A 27,439-nucleotide genomic window follows, 5' to 3' on the forward strand; every position below is an offset into this window, starting at 1 on the left:
TTTCACAAGTAAGGGAAACATAAATCTGACATGTACGCACGTCAGGAACAAAGGCTGTCTCCAGCTGAAGTGATTCAAGTTTTCTGTTTTGTTTAAGACAGGGGTCTGACGCCACTTTATTCCTCAATTGTGGCTCTATAACTTCAGAGGCAGAAGTATATAATTAAGTGTATAGATTTATAAAGAAAAAACAATTCATTCTACATCAACGTTTCATGTATATACAGTATTCTAGAGTAAAAGGAGAAAAAGGAGGATGGTGAACCAAAGTCATACTAATAGAAAATGTCAGGTTTGACTTGGATTTCTGTAATTTTCAATTAAAGTGTCACACCCCTGTCTAGGGGCTTGTAAAAGGATGTAAAATAAAGCTAAAAGGAAACAAACTAAATACACCAACGACTCAAAAACTTTTACGAACACCCAGGCTGAAATTAAGCTGGGGAATTTATTTGCAGGGAAAAAAATCTAAAAAGATATCAAAGTAAACTCTGCTGCTGCCAGCTGGACCCCCCCCAACAGATGATGTGGCAGTATTTAAACACGAGCTGGACGTCCACAGCCAATCAGGTGCTCCGGACATTTCGGGCTCCAATCTGCACACAACTATAGGAGGGGAAGAAAACAAAAAAGAGACAAGGACACCCACTGCAGAAGAAAAGAAAACGGTCAGAAAAACTCTCCAAAAGTACAAACTAAAACCAAAATCATGGCCACAGCTGTCACAGCAAGTACATCTGCAGCAGCAAGAGGCTCTTATCTGACACAGGGTGCTTTTTATTTTGAAAGGAACATTTGTGTAAAAAGTTTAAATGTGTATATAGAAAAATATGTTATAATTATTGTATATATATTTAGAAGCTGCATTTTCAAAATGAATGTCTAAATAGTAGCATCTTGTAGCATCAAAGGTTCCAGACCCCGGGCTTAGGGGGCTCTTCAGTAATTATACATAGAGTGGGGGGGGGGGGGGGGGTGTTCAGAGCCTGAGAGCCATCCAGCACTTGGGTTGTTAAAAAAGTGTTACATTTTGAGTCATTGTTATCGTCTGGTTAACCAAAATGACTGGTTCTGATGACATGTTTGCTCAAAACCAGGCGTCTGTTCTCTGAAGCTGGGGGGCGATGTGCAGCGAGGACAATGACTAACACACCTCACCCTGAGGTCCCGTGTAAGACGCAGACCTTCTGCGCTCCTGCAGCCGTTTCTAATCTCTCCTATGCTGTTCAGTCAGAGCGGTCCTACTGGAAAGGCTGTTGTCTGTCCCACAGGAGTCCCATGACCGTCCACTGCAGTCCATTTTACACCCAGGCTGGTTTGTCTCTCAGCTGTGACAACCTCTTCAATCTGCAAAAAGCAAATCAAGTTGGCCGGATGTCAGACAGACTTTAATATGAAGTTTATCACCTCTGTGCAAATACAGGCACAACAGTCCCCAAAAAGAACTACGATTCACTAATAAGACACGTCTCTCGACAAGAAAGGAAACCTTTTCTTGTTTGATGTTCTCATTAGACGAAGAGATCTTTGCATAAATTGTGGATTTCTTTCTCAGTCCTGAAACTTGTGGTTTAAAGCAACCCAAGACATTTCAGAAATGCTTCTGTTTGAGGAGTTTTGATCCATGGTGTTTAACAAATGTGCTGCATATGATGAACACTGAGATGTTTGCTAGTGGGACTTTGATGTCGGTCCAAGTCAAAAAAGCATTTGCCCGGAAAAAACGGCGACTAGACTAAGAATGTTTGGCGTCAAAAAATATGGAATTAACTTCACTTTATGAACTCTGCACATTTTTAAAAGAATTTAAAAACAGAGAAGGAGATTTGCGCATCCAAAGGTAAAAGAGATCCACTTACTGTAACTTCTATTTCCTTTTGTATATTTAATAACAATCTGTGTGAAATAGCTGATTGTAATGTTTACCTCAGAGACTTTTTCACGTAAGTAGCATCATTTTTCCCACTTTTGGCGCAGCAAAACATTCAATACAGGAAAAAAACAAGCTATAATATTTTTTAATGAATTCTGTAAATTCCCTGCAGTATCTTTAACTTGTTGAAAGAACAAATATGAAAAGGGAGCTCATCCCTTCATTTTAGACTCCAGCTTTTAAATCTTCTGATTGTGGAGTAAAGTGAGTTGATTAAGTGTTGCTTTGCCTTGACTACATCGATAAGTGTTTAAAAAGATGTATAAAAAAACCCAGCTTTTGTTTCTTTTTTTTTTAACTTACAACAAAATTGAATATTTGCAGTTTACCTTTTGGTAAAGAACAGTTTTTTTTTTACTGGATGCCATTTATATTGCAGAAAGAAACATGAATGTGCAAGGTTTTTTGTTGCTGTTTATCAGAAATTCAGTTTAAAACTGAATTTGTCCAAAGGTCAGCAAGTATTTTAGAAACGTTTTCACTGTCTGAGTGCGTAGGGATTTTTTAACTTCAAAAATAGTTTGTATTTGTCTTAGACAAACCATTGACTGTAAATGAGAACTGGACGGAGTGATTGTGATGTCACCCGTAGAGGGTCAAAGGGCAGGGATTAGTTAGTTAAGTTTACTTTGCTCCTACTGAATTCTATGCACTTAGGATCCTTTTGATTGTATGTTTAATCTACAATTACCGGTACAAAGCCCATTGAGATGACTGTTGTTGTGAACTTGGGCTATACTAATAAAATTGAATTGAAAACGGTTCACTTCCCACTCTGTGAAATGAAGTCAGTTTAGTTGGCATTTTTTCACAATACAGATGCCACCATATTGGAGCCAGACGGTGTCAGTAAGCAGTGATTGGTCATCATTTCTATGGCAACCACTCCCACCAATCAGCTTGTCCACACCCCTACCACTGGAAAGTGTGCTCGAGAGGTTCTGTGAATTAAAGGTTTCAAATGTTCAGCCTGAGCCCTCATACTTTTATTGAGGCATCTGATTGGCCAGTTTTTATTCCATCTTGCAATAAAGACATGATATCATGAAAACAAAAAAGGACTATCAAGAACATGTTAATAAAAGGTATCAGATCAAGAATGGTTATTCTGACCAAAAGAATGACTGAGTATTAGCTGCTTATTTCTCTATATAAGTCCCATAGACTTCCATGGGTCTATGGCCTCTTGGACTCAGCAGGAAATTCCTATTTGGAACGCCAGGGGGGAGGGGTCACTCGGTCCAGTTTTTATATACAGTAAATGGCTAGAGATAAGTTTATATTTCATCATTGGTTGTTTTTGTTTTTTTTTATTGAAGAGAACAAAATTAAGGTAATGTGGAACAGAAGCCTCTATAAGCCTCTGTTTTTTTTGTTTTTATTTTTTACAAATCTCCACCACTTGTTTGTGTTTCTGTGCATTACTGAAGGTGATGGGGGCAACCAACGAAAAGCTCAATAATTAAAACCAACTAGCACAAAGTGAAGGTTTAAACAAAAATGGCCTCAGTGTATGGCTGTTCAGTGTATGGCTGTTGCAGCATCTTAGACATTAAGCTACGTTCACACCGTCCTCCGGAAACGTGCATCCACGCAACCACATCCGATAGGTCTACACTAAACTACCAAAAGTATTTGCTCACCTGCCTTGACCCACATATGAACTGAACTGCCATTCCGTTCCAAACCCATAGATTTTTAAATACAATGATTCAATATATTACATCGATCCACCTTTGGCAGCTATACAGCTTCAACTCTTCTGGGTAGGATGTCTACAAGGTTGAGGAGTGTTTTTAGGAAGTTTTGACGATTCCTCCATAAGCACATTGTTGTGGTACATGCGTTGGAATTGGGTAGCGACAGTCCAGTGTGATGTTGAAAGAATATGTTCAAGAATGCACTAAATGGGCATTCTTGAACATGTAATGGCCAATGTAACATTGGATTTTAAGATTTATTTACTTGTCATTGTCATTAATGAACAAAATTGCGTTTAAAGCGTCAACAATTACCCTAGCTATTTCCAAAGTGTGAAAAAAAGCTCCCATTTACCAAATAAACACCCAATACATAAATAACCAAAGTGCAACATCAGTACAAAAACACAGCATGGACTAAACAAAATAAGAAATTCAATGTACACAGGTGTTGTAGTCAATAGCAGCTAGACATTAATGAGCAGCAATGTAAAGTCCATTTCACAGTTATTTTCAAGGTGGATATGGTTATTGTGGAAAAGGTGTGGGGTACGGTCTATACAGTCTGTTGAGATATGAAGCAGGGGGGGATATGCAGCAATACAATTCAGTTCATAGTTATTGTAGAGGAGGAAATGACGATAACTCGGATGAGAAAGTTGGAGAGGGGATTTGAGTTGCTTTACTTTACCTACATTGATTGTTTTGAACAGATACAATAGTGAATCCATGCATTAAGGTTTTCATGATTCTGATGAAATAGTCTTTAAAAAGCTTGATATGACCTGTAAGAGATCAAAATCTGATACTCCAATCAGAGTTGACTCCTCTGCTGACGTTTAGCTTGAAGGTCAAGGCATAGCATCTTTAGCTGTTCATCTGCTGCAGGGCAGATTAGCTTTCTCATTTCTCTTGTGTTTCTAGAGTGTTTGATCTGCTTCCCACTAACTTTTGTCAAGTTGGAGGCAAGGGTAAGTGTGCGTGGAGGGGGTAGGGGGGGGGGGGCAGTCCCATAAGTCTCAATTATGCCTCATACTGATAACGACCTGAAAAGACAGGAGGCCGGCTAAAATGAAAACAGGAAATGAGGGGCTATAGGGTGGTGGGGATTAATGCGGATTGTCTGATATTATCTGGCTTTTGATCAGGAGGCTGTGTTGGCAGGCGGAGCACATAATCCACTCTGTTTCCCGCGCCGGTTCCAAAAGTGTCTGCAGCAGAGCAGGGCGAGACATTGCTGACCACGTTTGATATCCTCACAACTCAACTGTGGAGGGTCCATCAATCTACACAGCAGGGATAGCTCATAGTTCAGTCAATCCTTTATATTTGAACTTTGTGTTAAAATTTAATAGGCCACCTATGCCCTCGAGATAACTTCACATAACAAAACTTTTCAAAATAAGACGGTTTCTTTTTTGACAGTTTTATATGTGTTGCATTTTTTAACTTTTTTCTACTGAGGTGTTTTTCAGATCACTGAACGTCTTTTTTCAAAATGTTCCTTATTTATAAGCCCTGCCTGTATATTTCACTTTGAAAACGATCAAATCTCACACCTAAATCTTGATTTTGATGCAGCTGTAAATGAGCTGAGACTGCTTTTTTCCCCTGTAACTGAAGTCACAAAGCTTTTTCTGAAGAATGCAGTTGAATGAAGCCAATCATGGGGCCTTTAAAATCCACAATGAATCCAAGTATTAACACCAGGAGCCGAGCTTTGCAATCAGCTCTGTCTTTATGTCCTCCATCGCTCAAGAAAGGAAAGAAACAAAGAGAAAACTGAGGAAAGTGTTGGATCTCAGGTGAAAAATGCCTGCCAAAGAACAGATGTGGTCAAGAATCGTAAAAATAGATGTAACACACCAAGAAGCATAAATGTTCCCAGAGTAAAAGTATTTTTACGTTTTTTTAAATTTTCTTGTTGTGACAGTGTTTTATGCAAAATCAAACGTCAAAGGCAAACATGTTTTTTTCTTTTTTATAAAAATGGAGAAAAAAACAATATATTTTTTTGCCTTTTATAATTAAAGTGGATCAAATTCAATTACCAGATCCTCACATTGGATCACTTGAAGCGCTGGCACCGGACTAACATTCAGCTACAATGTGGATGTGAGGCTCTGTGAAGGTTAACCGTATCAGATGATGATATCACACATGAGTGAGGTGAGTGGAGTCCATGTCTAATGATTCAAATTGGCACTTTCACCTCTGCTGGAGAAAGTAATTATCACAAAGTCACATGGACCTCAAGGAGGTCAAGTGGTGCATAAGCGAAGAGCAACATCAGACGATCACAGCATCTATTATGGATCATTCTTCAGAAATTGTGTTTTTGAACATCCATAATCTCAAGGAGATGGGTAGAATAATGGTGAACTAGTTCAATGAAATGATTTTTGGTATTTCACTGAACTAGAAACGGAATAAATAAAGTGTTTCAGTTTGTGCATTTAAGACGGAGCTGAAGAACAGACAGCTAAAATGCTGGACTCTGAGATATCACGCTGTTTTCTGACTACAGAGAACCCGACATTTTTCTTTGCTCGCTCATTTCAGTGTCATCCAGCGCATACAGCGAGAGTGTGCGGCTGAGCACAAACATTTTGACAAATAAATTCCCCACAATGCATAAATCCTTTTTCTCTTTTTTCTTTCTGGCTGAAATTCCCAACTGTCTTGGACAAAAACAGAAAAATTACATGTTGCTTGATTTGTTGCACTGAGAGACATTAACACCCCCAAATCACCGAACCCGTTTAGTCCTGAACTGAAAGCATGAACAGCTGGGAACAGCTGCTTTGCAAGAAGTTATTTAGCATTAAACACAATTCCAAAAAGAGTTAATATTGAAAGTTTTTAATGAAGATGAATAAAAGTGAGATTTAGTGTTGAGAATTTGCAACACTTCAAATTCAACACTTCAACACAACAAATCAGGGTCATATCTTTTTGTACAAAAATGTGACAAAGATTTGATAGGTGCTCTCTGATCATTTTTTCTTATCTATTATAAGGGTTCCCTGTGGTTTTTTAATTATGATTATGTCATTTTTAGCCAAAACAAAAAACTTTTAGCATTTTTTTCTGACATAGTTTCTGCAGAGCAACAGTAGTTGATAAGAAGTTTGCCTCTCAGTTGTGGGCGGGAATGTTGGCCAGGGGTAAGCCCGCCCCTCCTTTTAGTCATCCGTTTGTTTGTATGCTGTTCTGCTTGCTTACAGCCCCTCACACCCCCAAGCTAACATTAGCAGTGCAAAAAAAGGGCGGGCGACATTGGAGCTATCCAGCTGTACAGGTCTGATCCAGATTCCAGCTCAGGCGAGGAAAGCAAAGACGTACATGGATCTATTTGTCTGCAAGTGGATGCATCAGAATGGAGCAGAGCAGGGAGCTCGTTGCTTGCTGTAGTAGCTTCTACGTCACAGCTACTAGCTTTTTTCAACAGCAATTTTCCGTCTGCTCCTGATTCACAACGATTTGAACAAGACAATAGTCAGAAATGTAATTTTAATCTTTTTTATCTATGTCCTCTATTGTGAGAAAAATGGCTTAAGTAAATGTTAAAAACACCAAAAACAACATTTTCACTGGAGTGGATCTTTAATGCTCACTGCTTATGCTGTGGCTTGTAAACTAAAGCGTTGCTGCATGTGAGCAGTCATGGTTTAAATCCCGTCCTTTTTGTTTGAAGTTTCAATGTGTGGTAATTTCCCCATGAATCAGGCTTCTTCCCCCAGTCAAAAAAACAGGTTTCACAGACTGAAGGGTGACTCCCACACATTTCCTTGGTTGTGAGTTTATGTGTTTGACCAACATGCTTATTGTCATGTTTTATGAGCCTAATATTTTGAAATTAAACACTAACGAGTCTATTAGGAGAAAATGAGCAGAAGAAGTGTCTCAACACTTACATGGGAATTAATACTTTTTGTTTCACTCGAGAACCTTTTTTTTTTTCTCAGAATCTGTTTTTTTTAGGAGTTTTCCCTTACCGAGAAGGAGGGTCTAAGGGCAGGGATGCCCAGTTTAGATTAGTCTGTTTAGTTTAGTTTAGCCGTTACCTATTGTGTTCTATCAACATGTTCATTAGGATTTCATGTATATCATACAATTACCGGAATTAAGCCCATTGAGATGACTATTGTTGCAATATCGGGCTATATAAATAAAATTCAATTGAATTAAAAAAAAAAAGCTGTTATTTTTTGGCTTTTAAGAACATCAAAGTCCTTTTCTCGTTCCCATAGTGTGTTAAGCGGTGGATGCAGTTTATTTTTCTGACAGATATGTCATGGTTTTGTACGCGCTGCCTTACAAAGGACAGTTTCAGAACTAAATTGTGTGTGGTTGTAGTTCAGTTTGAACGTATGAGTGGAGTATATTTACTTTAGACTAATATTAAACACAAACAGCATTAAAGTGGTTTGAAAAAATAACTGCAGGAAAATAGGGGGCTGCTTTTCAACAGTAAGCCAGTTAACTGTCCAATACTACCTGTGGGGATGACTTGAGAGAGGTGAAAGCCTTAGTTTTTGTTGAATGTCTTCAACAATTTCAAAGAAAGTTTTTGTAAAGATTTACATGACCAAGATGTAGCCTTAAACTATATTAGACTGTTTAATGACAATGCAGCTCACAATAAAGCAGACAACATTACAAACTCTAGTCACGGTGGAGAAACATTACCACGTTTGAGCATGGAATTTACTGTTCAACAAATAACAAATGTTTGTTTACAGACTGATTTGTTCAGGAGAGTTTAACCTTAGATTAACCCTATGATGCCCTTGATTGCCAAACCACTTCAGCTCCCAAATTAGCTTAATTTAGCATCTGCATGAAAGCAAAAACTCATAAAACAATACACATTATAGTACGGAGGACCTTAAAACATAGATTCATTCTGGTTGCGTTTATTGATGTTGAAGTGATTTTGAGAGGTACACAGCACTCTGGCAAAATGTTTGGTTGGGTGTTACTGTAACGCGGCTAACACATAGCAATGTCAGACTGATGTTTTAAGGAGGTTAGCAGTTAGCGTAGTCACAGTAACATTTGTTTTAGTGGTGTCACTCTGTTTTTTTATGTGTTGCAAACAAGGTTGAGTAACAGGTTTTGTGAATTTGCTAACGCAGCTAATGTGGATTAAGTGTAGCATGTCACAGACAAATTCCAGAGTTACTGAGAACACAATACAGTCTGACTGACGGGCGGTTTTATCACCGACTTTTGTCTCGCTTAATGCGTCTTTTAGTTTGGCGCGCTAGCTTCATATATGACAAATGTGGCTTTAGACTTAGCTCATGGGGTTAACCTACATTAACTTGATTAAGAATTACCTTGACTCACATACCACATTTGACACTTATTTGCGTTTTGACTTCAGCACATCACCAATTAAATGTGTCAGTTTGGTATTCTACTCTTCAAATGACATTATACTTTTGTAACACTGATATTCAGCACTTATAGGACTAGATAAGACAGCCCTTTGTTTCTTCCTCATTGGGGTTTCCACATTGCAGCATAGCTTTTTACAAAGAGTAAAATAACACATTAAGTACAGTTTTAAGGAAATATGACGCATCCTAAATACTCTACTTTGGCATTTATTGAGGTTTTGTAGGCTAATATTTTAGCTACTTGCTAGCTTCTTTTTTGGCTATTTGGTAACTAATAGGGTTTACAGTAATTTGACATTAAGCTAATTCTTTAGCAGCATGCTAGCTGTTTTGGATAAATTTGTAACACTGGTATTCAGTGGTTGTAAGGAAAGATAAGACAGTCCTTTGTTTGTTCCTTGGTCTGGAAACTCCCTTACATTTTGAGGGTTGCATTTTACAAAAAGAGTAAAAGAACACAGTATGTACAATTTAAAAGAAAATATGGCGCATCCGACATCATATTTAGTCAGTGCCTGAATTTACAATAGCGTACAAATTATAAAACGTAACATTAAGTAAGTAAATAAATTTAGGAAGAGCAATACAAAATAAAAACATTAAAACTGTATTTTTGTTGCTAAACCCAACGAGCACTGAACCATCCAAAGTTTTAAATGTGTTTTTTTAAAGAACAATAATTATTCCAGCAGGCTGCTGGCCCAAAATTTACAAGCTTTTATCCATCTGGCACCCAGTATGTATGGGTCATAAAAAATGTATTAAAATCGTAAAAAGCGTCAAAAAGATAGAGCCGTAAAGTGGTTATTGCTTAAAAAAGAACTTCAGAAAGGCTTTTTACTGCAGAGTTTTCAGTTTAATGGCTTTCAAAAATTAATCATTAACTTCCTCTCCAGAAAAAGTGGGTCTGTATGAGTATGGAAATGAAAAAACCTTCCACGAGTTATTTATGAGTGAGATTCAAGGGAAGGATATGCTGTGATGAGATGTTTTAAACTGACCGAACAAGATTTATAGACAGTCCAGTGATGACTGAACCTGTCAGAAATGAAAGAAAAACCATTTGGGCCCTGTCCAATCCTCTATTCATTCCAGCAACCTGTCCCATGTTGATGGAGAGACACGGCTGCACATGCTCAGTGTTGGTACTTTGCTTGAAAAAAATGTAAAACGTGTCTGTGACAGGTAGACAGGTAGACTGTTCAACATACAGGTCTGATTGTTAAGCCTCAAAGAGAATTTGATCTTATTCGTATTTGCTGCCACTTCTGAGCTCTGACGTTTTCTGCTTTGGTATCGGCTCCACTTGGTCCGTTCCCATCAGGAGCTCAGACCGACCATCAACACCCTCCCTTCCCTGCCTCTGTTTTCTGTCTTAAGTCTCCATAAAGCATTGTATGTATGTATTTAAACATTCCAAATGCACTGATAAGATAATAAAAACATAATTTATTGACCTATTTTTCATCTGAAAATGGGACAGGAAACCTGACACTGTCAACATCTCATGAAGAAAATGACACATGATGTCTTTCAGGTGCAGCACATTTGCTGATTGTTATTTTTCTGGATATCCTCTGAAAACTTTAATTCCTCTCTAAATAAGATATTCATAAATAGTTTTTCTCATTCAAAGTGGATCAGCTAATGTTAACAAAGGTGAATTTTTAGCAAAATCTTGATCTGTTTAAATGCCAAAAAAACAATTGAAATTTCAACCCAGTTTGGAGTTTTAAAATGTTCAGTTCCTCAAAACTGAAACACAGTACCGCATACTGCCATGTTTGCAGAGTACTGTTGTTTCATTGAAGGCATTTGGTGCATTTTGGTTGTTGGGGTGTTTGTTGCTCGCAGAACTTGTTTTGTTCATTGTTGTGGTTGCGATGTTCACTTAAGTGAATCACATCACAAGCGAGAAAGAGATTATTTGTTTCAACAACGATTCATTCCAAATAATAATTTGTGGTTTTCGATACGATTCAGGGGCAATACTGGCTCATTTCGCTGCCGAACATCAGTGTGTGAATGTGTGTGTGCATGTGTGTGTGCATGGGTGAATGGGACTGTGACTGTAAAGCGCTTTGGGCCTTCGTGAGAAGGTAGAAAGCACTAAATAAGTATACGCCATTTACGCCATTCATTTTGAACAATCCGATTCACTGACCTAAAATGGATCCAGGACATCTTTAGCCAAAACTTCAACCAGTGTGACTCAGAGATAAATACCTGGATGCTGAATATTGCAGGTGAAGATTTCCAAATTCTTTGTATTTCTTGTAAGATAATCAAGTGTAAATCAAAAATGTGTCCAAATAAACAAGAAAACAAGAATGAATGTCAAATCAATTCACTTATTAGTTTCATAAAGTTTAGCCGCCACTGTTGTTTTTCCACATCCAAATAATCCAAAGGGAAGATTATTGGAACATTCTAGCACACAGGATGTCTTTGCTAAATTCAAAATTTCTATTCACATTGGACTGGAATGATGGACTGATCAGTTTTTGCTGACATCACCTGTGTGTCGTCTGCTGTGATGGTACCTGGTCTTCTCTACCTTATAGTGAAATAAACCAACTGTGTCTAAATCCAAAATATATATTTTCCAATCTCAATTATTGATATTTCTTATTTTAAAACGATTTTTTAATAGTTTAAGTCCATTTGATTCAATTCAATTCTGACTCAGTCAGATCAATCCAGTGGGATTGTAGGACTAGAAATCGATTAATTGTTACACTGCAACTTAAAACTATTTTGAGCGTAGACAGCATTTTCTTCTAACATTTAAACTCACTATTTGAAGAAAATTAAATTAAGTGAAACAATCACTTCAAATGCTGTAGAACAGCACAGAAAATAACAAAGCAAAAAGAGCCAGTTACATGGATGTGTACATCAGCAATTTTGTTTTACACCTGCCAGATTTTGTGAAGGTTCATTTTCATTACTTATAAAGTTTGAAGTGTTCATCTTCAGTGTTAGATGAAGATAAAATGAGATAAAATGTTAATTGCTCCCATTTTCTCTATACAGCAGTTTTTCAGCCAACGTGTCCGTTATTGAAAAGCTCATGATTTCGCTTCACAGAAGCTTATTTACATTAGTACTTATGTTTTGGGTGTAGTTCTTTCTTAATTGTGTAAATCTGTCATCACCTGTGGGTTAAATCAGGTGTTAAAGACACTAAAATAGACTGTGAAACCCAACAAATGAAAGTCTTCACACAGCAGGGGGTCTGTTGGGTTATACTTAAAGAATATTTTCGGGAACGCCAAACGTTTGAAACATTTTACTGACAGATTTTCCCAAGTGTTAGGGGTGTGAATTCCAGCAAGCTCACTTTTGGTTGGTGAGAGTGGTTGCCATAATTCAGACCAACCCAGACCCATCACTGCTTACTAACAAGATCTAAATCACCAAAACATGGCGACTGAATGGAGTTCATTTGGTTGGAGCTGGAAGTAAACCATTTTCTATGTGTGACATCACACTCACTCGGTCCATTTTCCATAAACAGTCAAAGGAGACAACTGAATGGCAGCTGTCTTAATCCCACCTTCCCCAGCCAAACCCCCACCATATGTATTTAAAAAAAAACATATATTTTATATTTAAAACTGCCACTTAAGGGAAGTTGCTGCAATCTCTTTTTTATTATTATTAAAATGGATTTAAATTAAAATCAAAAGACCTTTGACCCCAGAGGTTTATTGCAGAGACACTTATCTGCATGATGGCTCTGTATTCCACTCTTTCCACATCTCTGCTCGTGTGAGTCTGTGTGGCATTTGGTGTTTGACTCGTGACATTTAAGGGTTGACAGTGAGCAGTTTGACAAGAACAGGATATTTTTTTGTCACATGACTAAGTGAACAGCAAAGCTGAAAAAGCTGCTTCAAGACAGTCTATGAAATGGTTGGGAAGTGGAAATGCAGACTTTATGGGTCAGTATTCAAGCAGCGTTTGCTCTTGGGATGAAACTCTGCTGCAGCCTGATGCCCAAAGGACATTCTCTCAGAAAAGCTCCCTTACCGGAAATGTTGATACCAGTTAAGTATTTCAAAACCAATTGCTGACATGAACAAAGTCTCTAAACCTAAATGTGCCCAAATATGGGAATAACAAAGACATGAAAGTTGATTAATTGTTGCTCGTGTAGCAGGATGATGCTGCACAGCTGCAGGCAATCCCTGGACCACCTGGGAGCGCTATAGAAATGGTTTGACCCAACACTTGGGCACTTGGTGTGCGGTGCTCATACCCCACACTTACCTCTGGGCTTCCTGCTGAGAAAGAACTCTGGTATCCAGAGCTCCCCTTTGAGCCCAAGCGAGTTTAAGGTGTTGATGACTTTCTCCTCACTGCTTAGGGGCATCAGAGGCCCCCACTGCTGCTTTGTTTGGCCACCAGCTCTCCAAGTTTGCCCCCTGTCACACACTCCTGTCTGCAGCAGGGCACAGGGGGTCTGGAGATCCTGGGTGTGGTTGGTTCGTAGCTGCCAACTCCAGCCAAGGTTCTCCAGGTCCTGCCGGTGGGCCTCAGGCTACAGTCGGTGAGCTTGGACACGTCCTCTTGGCCTCTGGAGGCCTCTGTTGCAACTGAAAGGAGAGCGGCGTCAAGCCCTCTCTACTCGAGGTTCAGTGGACTTAGAGAGGTGCCACGCCCTCCCAAGGACCCGTAATAGACGTGCTATAGGTTTTATTCTGGTTTGAGACTTTTATTTGTGTCTGAGTGAGTGAGGGCGAGCACTGATTGCCATTGTTAGCTGTCCTGACTGTTTTAGATCCCCCCCCCTTCTTTTTAGGGCCGGCTGCGTAGGTGGAGCTTGTCAGGCGACAACGTTGGTGATTCAATTGGGGTGTGTGTGTGTGTGAGTTTTGTGGATTTTGTTTCTTCAAGTGTGTGCATTCCACAGAGTGGGGTGTTTCCTTTGTTTTGTTTTTTTTTAATCTTTGTCTACGGATCTCCTCCAGGTGGGCCAGCCCAGCCCACGTTGGTAGGCCTCAGCCGGGAAGGGGCTACTCCCCAGTGTGATTGTGTCGTTTTATCCCTTGTGCTATTGTGTGTGGTCAAAATGACCCCACCCTTTCATTGACGTGTTCTCCCTACCATGACAAAGGTGGATAAAGGTGGAAAGATTTCATGTAATCCATGGACACCAGTGAAGATCACAAATCATTGAAGAAAAAAGTTTCAGAGCACTGTCTAGTGGGTCTAGATGACCCAACTCCCAATCCCGTTAACGTGCCTTGAACGTTGGAGTGGGGTGACGGGGCAAGATAGCACAAGGGTTATTAAAAATACATTTGTTACTTTAAACTGGTAAACTTTAAACAAAGTTACTTTAAACTGACACCACATCTTGACCTTGTTTTGGAAAACAACTTAGCTTTTCCAAACTGACACAGTGCATCTATTTTTAGTGCACAGGATTTTACCTCATTGGCTGCCTATATGCTTCTAATTTCTCTGATTTTAATAGTATATCAAAAAAGTTATTCCAAAAAATCAATTTATATATTAATAGTTATAAGAAATTGCAGGCACTCTGTGTAGGACCGGTTGTGAGTGTGCTTAATAGAAAAATCTACAGCCTGGGAAACTCAAGTAATCTCTACAGAGACAGGATATTGTTTAACATGTTTTTTATTACAATTTACAGGTAAAACACTGATTTTCTGTTAGAGTTTGATGTAAAAATTCATTATTTTATTTAACGTCCCACCTGTGTTCAGTTGAAATATCTGTTTTTCACAAAGAAAATAGGTTAAGGAAAAAAAATTGATTTTGTGAATCTTGAATTTCTTAAATTGGAAATTGAAAATAAATCAATTTCTTATTTTCACATGGATACAAAACCCTAAATAGGTGTTAAATTCCCGGGATCCTGTACCCGGAGTGGCGTTGTCTTCTTGATGTGCTACACCACCTGCCACACTCGTCTTTCTGCTTTACTGGTTTCCGAATCGCCTGAGTATCTCTGTTTTACAGATGATTTACTGCATAAAAAAGTACAGCGTTTTCTGCTCTATAAGTCGCTCCGGAGTAGCGACGTCGCAGACACCAAGAAAATGCTTAGTAAAGAAGAAAGAAAATTCAAAGTGAAGTCACACCAAACTATGCAAAAACACAATCTTCAAAAAATACTTTAGATGTAACATGTTAGACCCACTCCAATAAAAATCATGATTTTGGTGTTTTAACATGTTCCTGTAGCATTTTCTTATTATGGAAAACAAATTTAGAGAAAATTCAAATTAAAGCTGTTTCTGACTTTTTCTTTCTTCAAATCCTTGTAAATCTGGAGCAGACAAAGTCATTGGAAAAAGTTTGTAGTAAAGTAAAATCCACAATCAGTAGACCACAAGCTCCCTGCTCCGCTTAATTCTAATGTAGACTAATAGATCCATGAACGGGGGCGAAGTCGCTTTGCGAAGTTGCTCCGCACATATGCCCCCCCCCCACAACTTGGAGAGAAATTTCCAATGAATTCCTGCCTCTAGAAACTATGTCCTAGAAAACGACACATTTTTTCGGTTTTAGCCTAAAAGCAGCATAATCAGAATGAAAACTTTTACATCAAAAGATGATCGGATTGGGACTTTAAGGTTTTACGTCATTGCAGCCCGACATAGGATGCTAAATGAGCAAATCATCTCCTTGTATTCAGCCTGTGCTGTTTATCCTTCACCTCCATCAGCGGTGATGCTGCAGGGAACCGCTGCAGCGCCGGGACGATTCCCCCTAGCACAGGAAGTAGATCAAAGAGCTCCTTCAGGCTCTCACTGTTTTAAAAAGTTTGTAAATCTTTCATTTTTACACATCTGAAAGTCACACCTGAATGCATGAAAATGTTTCTTTCATCGCCTGCTGACAGTCTTTTATGTGACTGTTCAGATGAGGTGAGGAGCAGGCGGTTTAAAGGCTGTTTCTTCCTCAGATTTAAGTTGGCAGACAAAGCAGCAGGCAGGTTTCCTTCTGTACTGAGGCTGTGATCTTTTCTTTCAGAGAGATGAAGGAGCAGTAGGGGTCAGAGGAAGAGCTTTTTGTGAATTTTGCACTCTCTCTTCAGACATCATTTGGATTTCCTTTTGCTGTTTCAGTAAAACTGAGAACTCGCATCATTTAAGTAAATTGTTCAAAACTTACTGTTTTGCATGTTCCCTCAGTTATATAAATTCTAGTTAAATGACATGAATTATGTCTAATATTAAGTGATTGCTTTCCGTAAATTAAAATTTGCCTAGAATTGACATAGTCTTAACAATCTCTTTGATCCTTTAGATTAAAAAAACTGCAACATCGTACGTAACACAGCACATGTATGAAAAAAACACAAATCAATAAAATTACAAATCAACCTTACGTGGGGAAATTACACTGTTTTCATCAAAAGCACTTAAAAAACTGGATAAATGGTGTACACCTACTGTATTTAGCCCTGTTCCACCTTCTAAGAAGGCCCACAGCGCTTTACAGCCACATTCACACTCTGCAGCCGAACACTGGCACCCATAACCACCAGGATCAATGTGGGGTTTAGTGCGTTACTCAAGTGGGCAAGGCAGGAACCAAACGTGCAATTCTCCAGTCAGAGGCCGACCGCTCTACCTCTGCACCACGGCCACCACAAAATTTGTGCTGACATATGTGCAGTGAATGATAGAATGATAGACTGAATTCTTTGCTGAAAGAACCGTTTTAAACTCATTTTAAACTTTGGAAAACATAAATCAAAGGGCAGATAATCTAGTTCGATCCCTTCAAATACATTTTTTATACTTATTTAACTATTTGTACAGGTGTGTTTCCAGTTTAAATCTGTTTGGCAGGTTTTATTGAAATCGAACAACAGAAATAAAAAAATATTCTTAATTTTTTGTAATATTTATAGTCTTACAAAATTATAATTTTGCAACAAGTGTTCAAAATATTTAAATTCCCAGTTCTGGAATGTTAAATTATTCCTTAATTCTTTTTGTCCTAAAAGGCCCCCTCTAATGAAAATTGTGTTTTAAACATCTTCTTGTGGCATTTTTTGGATGATGGAGGAAATGTATAAAGAAATTTAAGCTTAAGTTTGCATTTCTCTGTATTTCTTCATTCAGGAGCAGATGAAAAAATGCCTTATGGAATAGAGCGTATTTGTGTCGTAGAAAATATGTTGGCTGGGTCACAAGCTCCCTGTTCTGCTCTGCTCCACAACAGGGATGGGAAGGGGGCAGCCTTGCTCCATGTCATCGGTGTGGGCAGCCACAACTAAGAGGTGAAATTTTGATAAACTCCTGCCGCTCTGCAGAAACTATGTCCTAAAAAAATGATACAATTTTTTAGATTGTGTCTAAAAACAGCATAATCACACCTAAAAGACCACTGGGAACAGTTTTACAACAAATCAAAAGATGTTCAGAGAGGGACTTTAAACTACAGTTTTTAAATGTTTGTTTGAGAGCAACAGTTTATTGAAACAACACATTGTACAGAAAACATGGCAAAACATTTCTGAATTTCAGATGAAATTCAAAATAGGGTGAGAAGCTCAGTCACCCGGAGTACAACTGCTTCTCCTCCACATTGAGAGGAACCAGTTGAGGTGGCTCGGGCATCAGGTCCGGATGGAGAAGGTGGCCGGGGCGAGGGAAGTCTGGGCATCTTTGCTTAGACTGCTGCCCCCGCTACCTGGATAAGCGGAAGAAGGTGGATGGATGGATGGATGTTCCTCAAGCAGGGCCGGTTTGATAAAATCAATTATTCAATCTGGACCAAGCTTAATGAATCAATAATCAATCCATAAAAGTAGAGATCGATCTTTTATGCTTTTCCTTTTCCGGTGACCTGATACATAACAGCAGGAAAGCTAAAGTCTGCTAGCTTGATGCTAACATATAATGGCTAATGCTAACGCTCGACAGACCTAAACATACATTGCTGACTAGATGAACAGCTTTATGTCCTCACAAGCATGAATTTTCCAAACTCTTTTAAGGAAACTTTTTTTTTTGCGGTTTAAAGCACAGTTTTTGCTCAAATCCTCTGGAATAGATTGTAATGGTATCCTGCGAGCTTTACCTAAATCAGTGTTTTTCAACCAGTGTGCCGTGGGAGATGGTCAGGTGTGCCGTGGGAAATTGCCTTCATTCACTGATCTAAAAACATTAACCATCTCCAGGATATCAGCTCTGTGTTCATCCAAACAGGCCCTGATAAAACACTGAGTAGTTAGGAATATAAAAGATCATAAAATACTTTTTTTCTTTGTGTTTATTTGATTCTATTAAAGACATTTTGATAAGAATGACGATACCACGATTTAGCCGTAGCTTCAGACGTTTTCTGAAAAGTCCCGCCCCTTCAACTGTCTCCACCAATCATTCTTGGAGTGTTAATTATACGTCATCAGTCTGACCAATCAGAAGTGGTTAAAGTCTTCACTTCCTTATTCTGATTCTTCTCATAAAGTCTCAGTTCCAACAAAAATACCAGCTAAAGCTCGTCGTTAGCGGTGTAGCTTTCCACAGAATCCGGTGTCAGACCGTGGAACAAGTGAACAAAACAATGAAGCTCAGAGACACTAGTCTATCTGCGTTCTGCGACTGTTTGCACTACATCGCCCATGATGCATTGGGTTAACCCTTGTGCTATCTTAGATGACCCCACCCTTACATTGACGTGTTCACCCTACCATGACAAAGGTGGATAAAGGTGGAAAGATTTCATGTAATCCATGGACACCAGTGAAGATCACAAATCATTGAAGAAAAAAGGTTCAGAGCACTGTCTAGTGGGTCTAGATGACCCAACTCCCAAAGTTAAAGTGCCTAGGATAGCACAAGGGTAAAAGTGACAGCATCTCAGCGCACAATGAGTCTTCCTTGGTAAACGTCTTGAAACAACAACGGACACACATCAAACAGTTTTTAAATCTTCTAACTTAACTTTTATTACATCTTTTAGAAAAACAGCTGCAACTTCCAGCTTTTTCTGCCACAATTTTCACAAAAATCCATGTGAGATTGAAGATGGGCTGTAGATCAATACAGACTGAGTTTCTCCTTTTTTTTTGGATGCTGGTGTGCCGCGGGATTTTTGTCAAGGTTAAAGTGTGCCGTGGCTCACAAAAGGTCGAACAACACTGATCTAGAGGCCAAACTGAAACGCCTTCCAGGAGAGGCAGACCATTTTTTTCTGTAAAATGAATCCTTTACAATGTTAAAGATCTGCACATTTATGTTGGAGCTTCTCTGTTTGATAAACCATGAAACACTGTATAGTGTTAACAATCTCATTGGTTTATTATTTCACTAATACATTTTACAGCGTGGGAACTGTATCAGATTAATAGGAATATCGTCAACACATGTATAGATTATTATTCTATTTCTATTCAAATATGTCAACCATGTAAATTTAATATTGAATTTAATCAAATAGAAATAATTGAATCAAATCGATTTGGGTTATTGGTGATAACCCCGCCCTAAACTCAAGTACTCATCAGTGGTCTGAGAGTGGAGAGTGTTTGAAATCTGCAAAACTCCATCCAGCTAAATATTTCACAGTCAACTTTAACACCAAAATGTTTCTATTGTAAAGTGGAACTATTTAAAAAAAAACATCTCAACCACAGAGCAAAGGACCAGATGAACCAGAGCTGCTCATTCTGGTTCTCCAGGGGAGCTGAGTGTTTTGAAGCTGTCCCACTTACTGCTGGAACTGGAATAAGATGTAAAAAAACAAGGACTGCACCATGACTGCACTTCTGAACTTTGGAAAAGGAATCTCAGTTTGTGTAAACATTAAGGCCATGTTCATTTATGCCGTGGTAATCCAAGTCCAGAACACAAGGAAGAATGTGAGCATGTGGGGTCATTGGAGAAACGTCATTACTTATTTGATTTCCTTATATCTTCAAACATGAAACGGAACAGAAAATGATAAAAGCCTTGAAAAAGGAGTGAAAGTCTTGAACATTACTTATGATAAATAGAAAAAAAATAGAGAAAATGTTTATGTATGTGGGACGTGCAAAGCAATTTACGGATAAGTGATCGTCTCCACCCTCCACCTGCAGCTGGAAATGCGACTGCATGGATCTGTATGTAAACCAGCTACACGTGTCTGTGGGAGGGGCTGAGTCACCAGCTGCTGAATCAGCTGATCCTAGAGAAGAGTTGAAGCGATTTGATATTAATTAATTCAGTAACTCCATTAAGACCCTTTGGTTACATCACGTGGTGCTTATCTGAACTAAAATGACTGAATGAGTCTGACATGCTTTAAAATGTGACCAAATCTAAGATACAACGGTCAGAATGTTTAGGTTAAAAACGCAAATGCTGGTGGAGTGCATGTCCAGGTTAATACAAGATCGTACTGTGCAGCAGAAGCAGGGGCAGAGCTACAGGGGGGGAATTGGGGGACAGCTGCCCCCCCCAGCAAAAAGTTGCACTTACTCAATTTTTGAGTCAATATTAAAAAAAAGTACTGATTAAGAAGAAGAAATCATTAATATGAGCTTCCTTAAGTTTTAGTAAATGCTGTTATAATATTAATAGTAACAACAATAAAAAAGTTTGAAACGCTTAATTTTAAACCTTCCACTCTGCTGTTTTCATTTCTAAAGTCTTCTGCCCCTCTCCCACCCCCCATCTAAAATGTTTTTGCTCCATCCCAGAGCAGAAGAAACAACTGATTTACCCAAATATACTGCAAAAGCTTTATTTTTTATAAAAGCATATTCAAAAAAAAAAAGATTCCTCGTGTGTTTGAAGAAATTTTGTTTTTGTTTTTTCCTACGGCGCAAGCCACAACAAATCGCATTTAAAACGGCAAAACTAACATTAAAAACCCACAACATTGCACTTAAGAAATCCAAACGAAATTTGAGAAAACAAAACATAATTCCCAAAAAAACAAAATACACAATTTAAAAAAAAAAGGAAACATTTAGGAAAAGACTTGTCATTTTCAGAAATCTAAATTAAACCTTAAAAAGTGAAACATCAGAGTAAACTGGAAATAGTAGGTACTATGGGAAATCAATGGACATCAATGATTGGACAATGGCGTTTGTTCACCTTATGTCTCTGGCCACTGCTACAGTTCAGTGATTGAGGGATTTGCTGATGTGATTTGCACCTCAGGGCCACCGTAGTTTTCACTTAAAACAGAAAACTTATGTGGGAATCTTGTTCTGGAGGAATGATTTTGTTTTCACGTTCGTTCAAATGCAGTAAATGAAAAGTAAAGCCACTTTTTAACACCAGAACGTGCATCAGAATGTAGGATCCCACTCATAAGATGACATTTAACCCATAACTCATACTGAACATTCAATGAATAATGGAACAGAAGAAAAGGAGGTCTGAGAGAGAATTATTGAGCTGAAGAATGAAATTAGAATTGATTCTCTGAACACAGCAAAGATGGTTTACACTTCCTGCGCTGGAATAATACGCTGCTTCTCAAAGCTAACCTCTGGCACAGTTTGCCTCTCATTATTCTTCCAGGCAGGCATGGAAACCGCAGACCGGAATCGAGAGGGACTTCCAGAGGCTCCAAAATCTTAATTGATGAAGTTTAGGGTGTTGTACAGGTCCTTGTCTGTCACATTCTTTTTTTTCTCAAAGCATCTTCTTTGTGAAGAGTAGGAGACTGGAGCTTTGGAGCTTAGCGAGTGACGAGGACAGCATAGTTTTACCCAAAACCCCTGCAGTGATAGAAATAAAATCACAAAATTAAAATGCAAAATGAAAGACATCCTTAAAATCATTTAAATTCCTTTCAGGTCAAACATCCCAGAAATGAATGTAGCATCTTACAATTTAAATAACATGTTTATTCATTATGGAACTCTTTTCTTTTTATAGCATTTGGTCTTATCAAAATGATTATGGTAACATTAACAGTAACTGTCAGTAAGTGGTGTACGTTTTCAAGGCGGTTAGTAATACATTACGTTAACTTAGTTACATTTACTCAAGTAAGAGTAATTTACCTTTACTTGACCATATTAATATGAACTAAATCAGTTTTCTTATGGTTACCAAAATCTCTTTTCGTCCAGCCGCTTTTACTTTCCTAAAACCTCTATCATTTACCACATGGCTGCATGATAAAATCGGAACAACATGGGTATATGCTGATATTTGCCCAAGACTTTTCCAAAGTTCAACCATTGACTCTATGTGAGACCCGAGCTGAGTGAGTGTGATGTCACCCATAGAAAATGACTGAAGCCCTAGGAAGAACTGCCTTTACGGCTGGATATGAACTGTCTTTGTTTATGGGATTTTGGCTTCTTGGAGCCAGTGGGTACTTCCTGTTTGGTATGCCAGCAGGGAGAGGTCACTCAATCCAGTTCTCATGTATGGTCATTGAGTTCAATATGAAGATATATGTCAGTTTTTATTCATGATAAAGATGAACTTTGACCATAAAACCCCAACAAATCCATCAGCACAACTGAAAAAACTTTGACTGAATGTCATTGACACTTTCAGTGACTCAATGACAGGGTAAAAAAATAAATCCAATATGCAAGGATTTTCGTCCTGAACTTCCATCCATTTTCTTAACCCGCTGGGGCTGCGGGGAGGCCTGAGGCTGTCCTGGTTACTGTTGGGACCTGTCCAGATACACCCTGGAAAGGTCGAGCCCGCTACGTTGGTACCTGCAGTCCGGCCAGACGCTGGCGTGCGCTAGCTCCAGCTCCATGGACTTTTTGACAGGCTGGCAACCTGAACGTGGTGTATCCCGCCTTCGCCCAACAGTAACCCTCTGGCAACTCAGGGTAGAGAGTGAGCATAGGAAGAGGATTGAGCGAGGCCTTCTTGAGGTTGGCTGCACGGCAGTCGGAGAGCGGGTGATATCATAGCGGCTTATCTTATTTTCAACAAGAAAATAATAAAAAGATCCCCCAGTTTTATTTTTATTTTCCCCCTCTGGGGTTAATGCTGAAACTGGACCACAGTAACCGCCGTAACCGTGGCGCAGTTCCCGCCGCTGGAGTGAATTTTGCTGGGAGAGACTGGTGAACCCAGACACGGCGGCATGCTTGCTGGCACCTCAGAGCTCTCCAAACCACATAACCCCAAGCTACTCGCTCAACATCATCCATATTTTCCACGATGTAGCAACCAATGAAGTCCAGAAAAGTATTGGCGGTTGCTCCGCGGCCGGGGAGTCGAGATGTAGAGCAGTGAATTTGATGCGTCGCCTCTCTATTGACGCGCAAAATCGCGTGCGGTGTGAATGCAGCATTAGAAGTCCTGGAGACATACAACACACCTGCTCACAGGAGGCTGCTCTTCAGGCTGGCTGAACTTTCAAGGTTCATCTAACAGATGTTTCGCTGCTCATCCGAGTGGCTTCCTCAGTTACTCGGATGACTTGTGAAACGTCTGCTGGATTACCCTTCAACATCCAGCTGCCCTGAAGCACTGAATCCTGGGATATCATTACATAAATCTTCCCAGACACCAACTGTGTGCTTGTAAACTCCCACTAACAAAAGTTTTTTTTCTTCAATTTTTTCCATTAAAGGAAGGAAAGGGTTTTTTTAAATACATTTTAAAAATTGATGTTGTCTGACTCTTTAAAAAATTATTTAGTCTTCAAGATTTTTGTGTCATGCATCCTTGTTTTATTTCACATGTGACTTAAAGACTAGTTGTTACCAGATGTTCTGTGTAATTCAGTTATTTAAAAGTATTTCAAAATCAGAAAGTTACAAAATTAATACATTATTATTACTTTTCGTTTTGCTTGCCTGATTCCACAGCTTTTATGTTTTTAACATTATTTCAAATCTTTGATTAGTATTTTCACCAGTTGCTTTTTTCTTGATCTCAAGTCATTTTTACCATTGACTGTATAAGAGAACTGGACCAAGTGAGAGTGATTTCATTAGAAAACAGTTAAGTTCTGGCCCCAAACAATCAAGTTCAGTCACTAGTTTTTCATGATGCGGAACCAGATGACGTCAGTAAGTTACTGATTTGTCCAAGTCAACATTTCCATGGCAACCACTTACCAATCAGGAGTGAATTTGTTGGAAGTCCACACCCCTACCACTTGAAAGCAGACTACACGAAATCTGTTTTGAACGTTCTACGTGAGACCATATGCTTTTATTGAGGCATCCGATTGTTCAGTTTATAATCTGAATGACTTACATACCTTTACCTAAAATAGTTATTCTGACCAACAGAATGACTTATTGTTAGCTGTTTATTTCTCTATAGAAGTCTATGGCTTTGTCTGAATTCCCACCCTAATTCCTATCTACTGAAAAACTATAGAGTGCAGGATTACCTAGTGCCTTGGATTTTAAAAGCAATTCGGACACCATGCTCACTATTTTTTTTTTAAACGGTGAATATGATTTCATCGTTTTCACGAAGTAAAATTCTAATTGATTTGAGTCCACTGTCTTCTGAAGATAAAAACCTTGATGGTTTATTTGAAAAAAAACATTTAAAAACATTTTCATTTCGAAAATTGTTCAAACATAATACATTTTGGTCTATATTCACCTCTAGTGAGCATCGATGCACACCGGTTTTTTGTAGATACTTCTGAGAAATTTCTAGGGAATTCGATCTTGGAATTGTAGATTCGGACAGCACTACGAAAAAACAAATGCACTATATAGTGAACTATGTCGTGTGTAATGAAGGAATTCGGACATTGCCTCTTGGATTTTGGATTCCTGGAACCTGCGGTACTTCCTGTTTGGAACACCAGAGGGGGTGGGATCACTCAGTCCAGTTCTAACATACAGTCAAGGGTTTTTACTGTCACTTAAGTAATAGAGTTTGAAGTAACGCAGCACTTCCACAAGTAAAATTTGAAAATGCTCTTCAAGCCTCTGATTATGAAAGGTGACAGAAGGTGTCAGATCCACTTCATGGTTTCCTGAAGGCGACCTCACAGCCACGTTTACCAGACTTCATTGTAATCATCCGTGTTTCCAGCTGTCAGCCACTACCAACCAGCTGGAAGGATAGATGTTCCACTGCCTAGAGGGGATGTTCGTGCACAAACTGAAATGATTCGAAAAGTAGGACAAATAAAAGCAGAGCCATAGAAAACTACGAGAATGGTGCTGCCAATCTGGATAACAGCAACAAGATGAAAAAAAAAAAACGTGTATTTTCCGTCATAAAATAACCATTACTCCCATCAGAGTGAAGCTTTAGAGAAAAACATGACTGTGAATTGAACAGTAGACGGAGCAAAGCCGTGCTTACACTCTGCATTCCTGAAAACATCATCCTGAACTGCTGGGGCTCTCCAGAGGATTTATTAGCATCCCATTATGTTCTGCTTACAGTGGCAGCCTTCCTTGTTCACTCCTGGCAGGCAGCTGAGTAATGATGACGTGCTGCTGCTGCTCTGGAACATTCCCAATGTGGATTTTTTTGGGCTCCGTTCCAAATGTCTGCCCCTGTCTGATCTTTTTGGATCACCGTTCACTGTAGCGCACGTGTCGTAAATATCTGATACGTCTGATAGTGTCAGCAATGAAAACCTCCACACAGTCTCTGCTGTGAAATACGAGTACGTGTCAACAGCCGATAAATGAAGACCAGCGATTTGTTTTTGTGTTTTGAATTTGTTGGTGATACTCCAGCCAAAGAATCTGTACAGCAGAGGCATTGATCACAGTGGAATAAAGAATTTAGGCGAAAACAGTGACTTTCCTGGTAGAACTAACCTTGCATGAAATGACAAAATTAAAATGTTGCTGCAGTAAGAACAATCACCTACAGGAAAAAAAAACTTAAGTCCTGCATGAATGCATGACTGAAATGATAGAAACACATGAATGCAACGTCTTTGCTGCAGACTGCTTTTTTTCTTTTTTTTGCATTAGATTTGAACAATTATCGCAAGTCATTGTGTCTGTCCCTTGTGCATAAACCAAGGGTTAATAGCTTTATTTAACAAATAGCAACTAACGGTAATGTATCAGCATGGAACATCATTTTCTGACAAGCACAGCCCTGCCCCACTCACTCAGGGAGTGCAGTGAGAGTCTAGATTAATTGCAGCTTTCACTGTCATGAAAAATAGTCAAGTTGTGCTTTTGCCTACAACGTATTTTTGATAGTAAAACAAAAGCTGCTGAGCACAGGGAGAAACTAAACTTGACCTGTTGGATGGGTCACTTAGGGTGGATTCAGGGTGGACACATTTGGTTCACTTCAGGTGAACCAGACTTTGTTTTCCCAGATGATCCAGAAGACATTTTCAGTCTGAATCCACCCAAGCGGACCCTGGTCCAGGACCAGTAACCCCTCTCAGACCCATCTTTGCAGGTGGTGTTGGTTCGCTTTCAATCGGACTGAGCTTGGGTTTGCTCTGAGGTTCCCCAGGGTGTATCCAAACTGTAGAAAAATCTGCTTAACTTGGTCCAGATTGAGTCCTGAACCTTGTGTTTAGTCTGTATTCAGACTGATCTGAACTAAAGCTAGTAAACCAAAGCATGTAACTAAAAACCTCTTCACTCATTGGTCAGGAATTACAAGGGTGGGGCAAAGCAACTAGTGGCAGAAATTATGGAAGTCCTGCGCTTTTAGTTCATTCAAACTTTTTATTTTTGCTCAGAAGTTTTGAATGTCTGTATCAACGTCAGGTCCAACACTTCTTACTTGCTTTTTGGTCCGGTGGAGTCCGGTGTTGTCCTGCTGCAGGGCGGTTACTGACAAGAAGACGGCTGAGAAAGTACACTGATAAGTGTTTATGACATACCGATTATCGGGAAAACAGTGAGAAGCAATTTGTATCACGTCAAAAATCAAGAAAGTCAAGAAAAGCCAATAAAAAGTGTTCAGCCTGATGTTGATACAACTAAATTAATTGAAAATTTGCCCAGACAGTTGTTTTTCCCTCCAGTTTATTAAAACGCAGTTCCATGTAAACCTCACAAAAACCAAATAGAATCATTCTTTCTAAATGCTCTAAGTTTATTTTACACTTTATTTTTGTGTTTGTGCAAAAGCAATTTTTGAACAAACAAATCATTTCAACTGTAACAGACTGGCGACCTGTCCAGGATGTCCCCTGCCTTTATAATCACAACAAACTTTATTTATATAGCACGAAATCCAGATTACAAAGTGCTGTACAATTAATATGAGACAAAATCAGTATTAAAAACAGTTTCCAGTATGTAGAAATAAAACCTAGCACACACACGAAACGGTGATAGTGGTTAGAATCAATAAAATCGATAAATCAGTAAAATCAATGAAATCAACAAAATAAAAAAAAATCAATGAAATCAATAAAATCAAATGTTTAAATTTAAAAACCAGTAAAATCATTAAAAGCACACTAACAGAGATGGGTTTTTAAAAGAGATTTAAATACTGGTAGGGACTCGGCGA

General features: G+C 38.9%; 1 protein-coding gene across 2 annotated transcripts in view; it reads left to right on the top strand.

Moving 5' to 3' along the window:
- The window catches only part of LOC101173858 (alpha-1,3-mannosyl-glycoprotein 4-beta-N-acetylglucosaminyltransferase C-like), a 75,394-nt gene that overhangs the window by 7,114 nt on the left and 40,841 nt on the right, over positions 1 to 27,439 (top strand). The gene's annotated exons all lie outside the window — the stretch shown is intronic.

The sequence above is a fragment of the Oryzias latipes genome, chromosome 6, assembly GCF_002234675.1.
Source record: "Oryzias latipes chromosome 6, ASM223467v1".
NCBI classification, from domain to species: Eukaryota; Metazoa; Chordata; class Actinopteri; order Beloniformes; family Adrianichthyidae; genus Oryzias; species Oryzias latipes.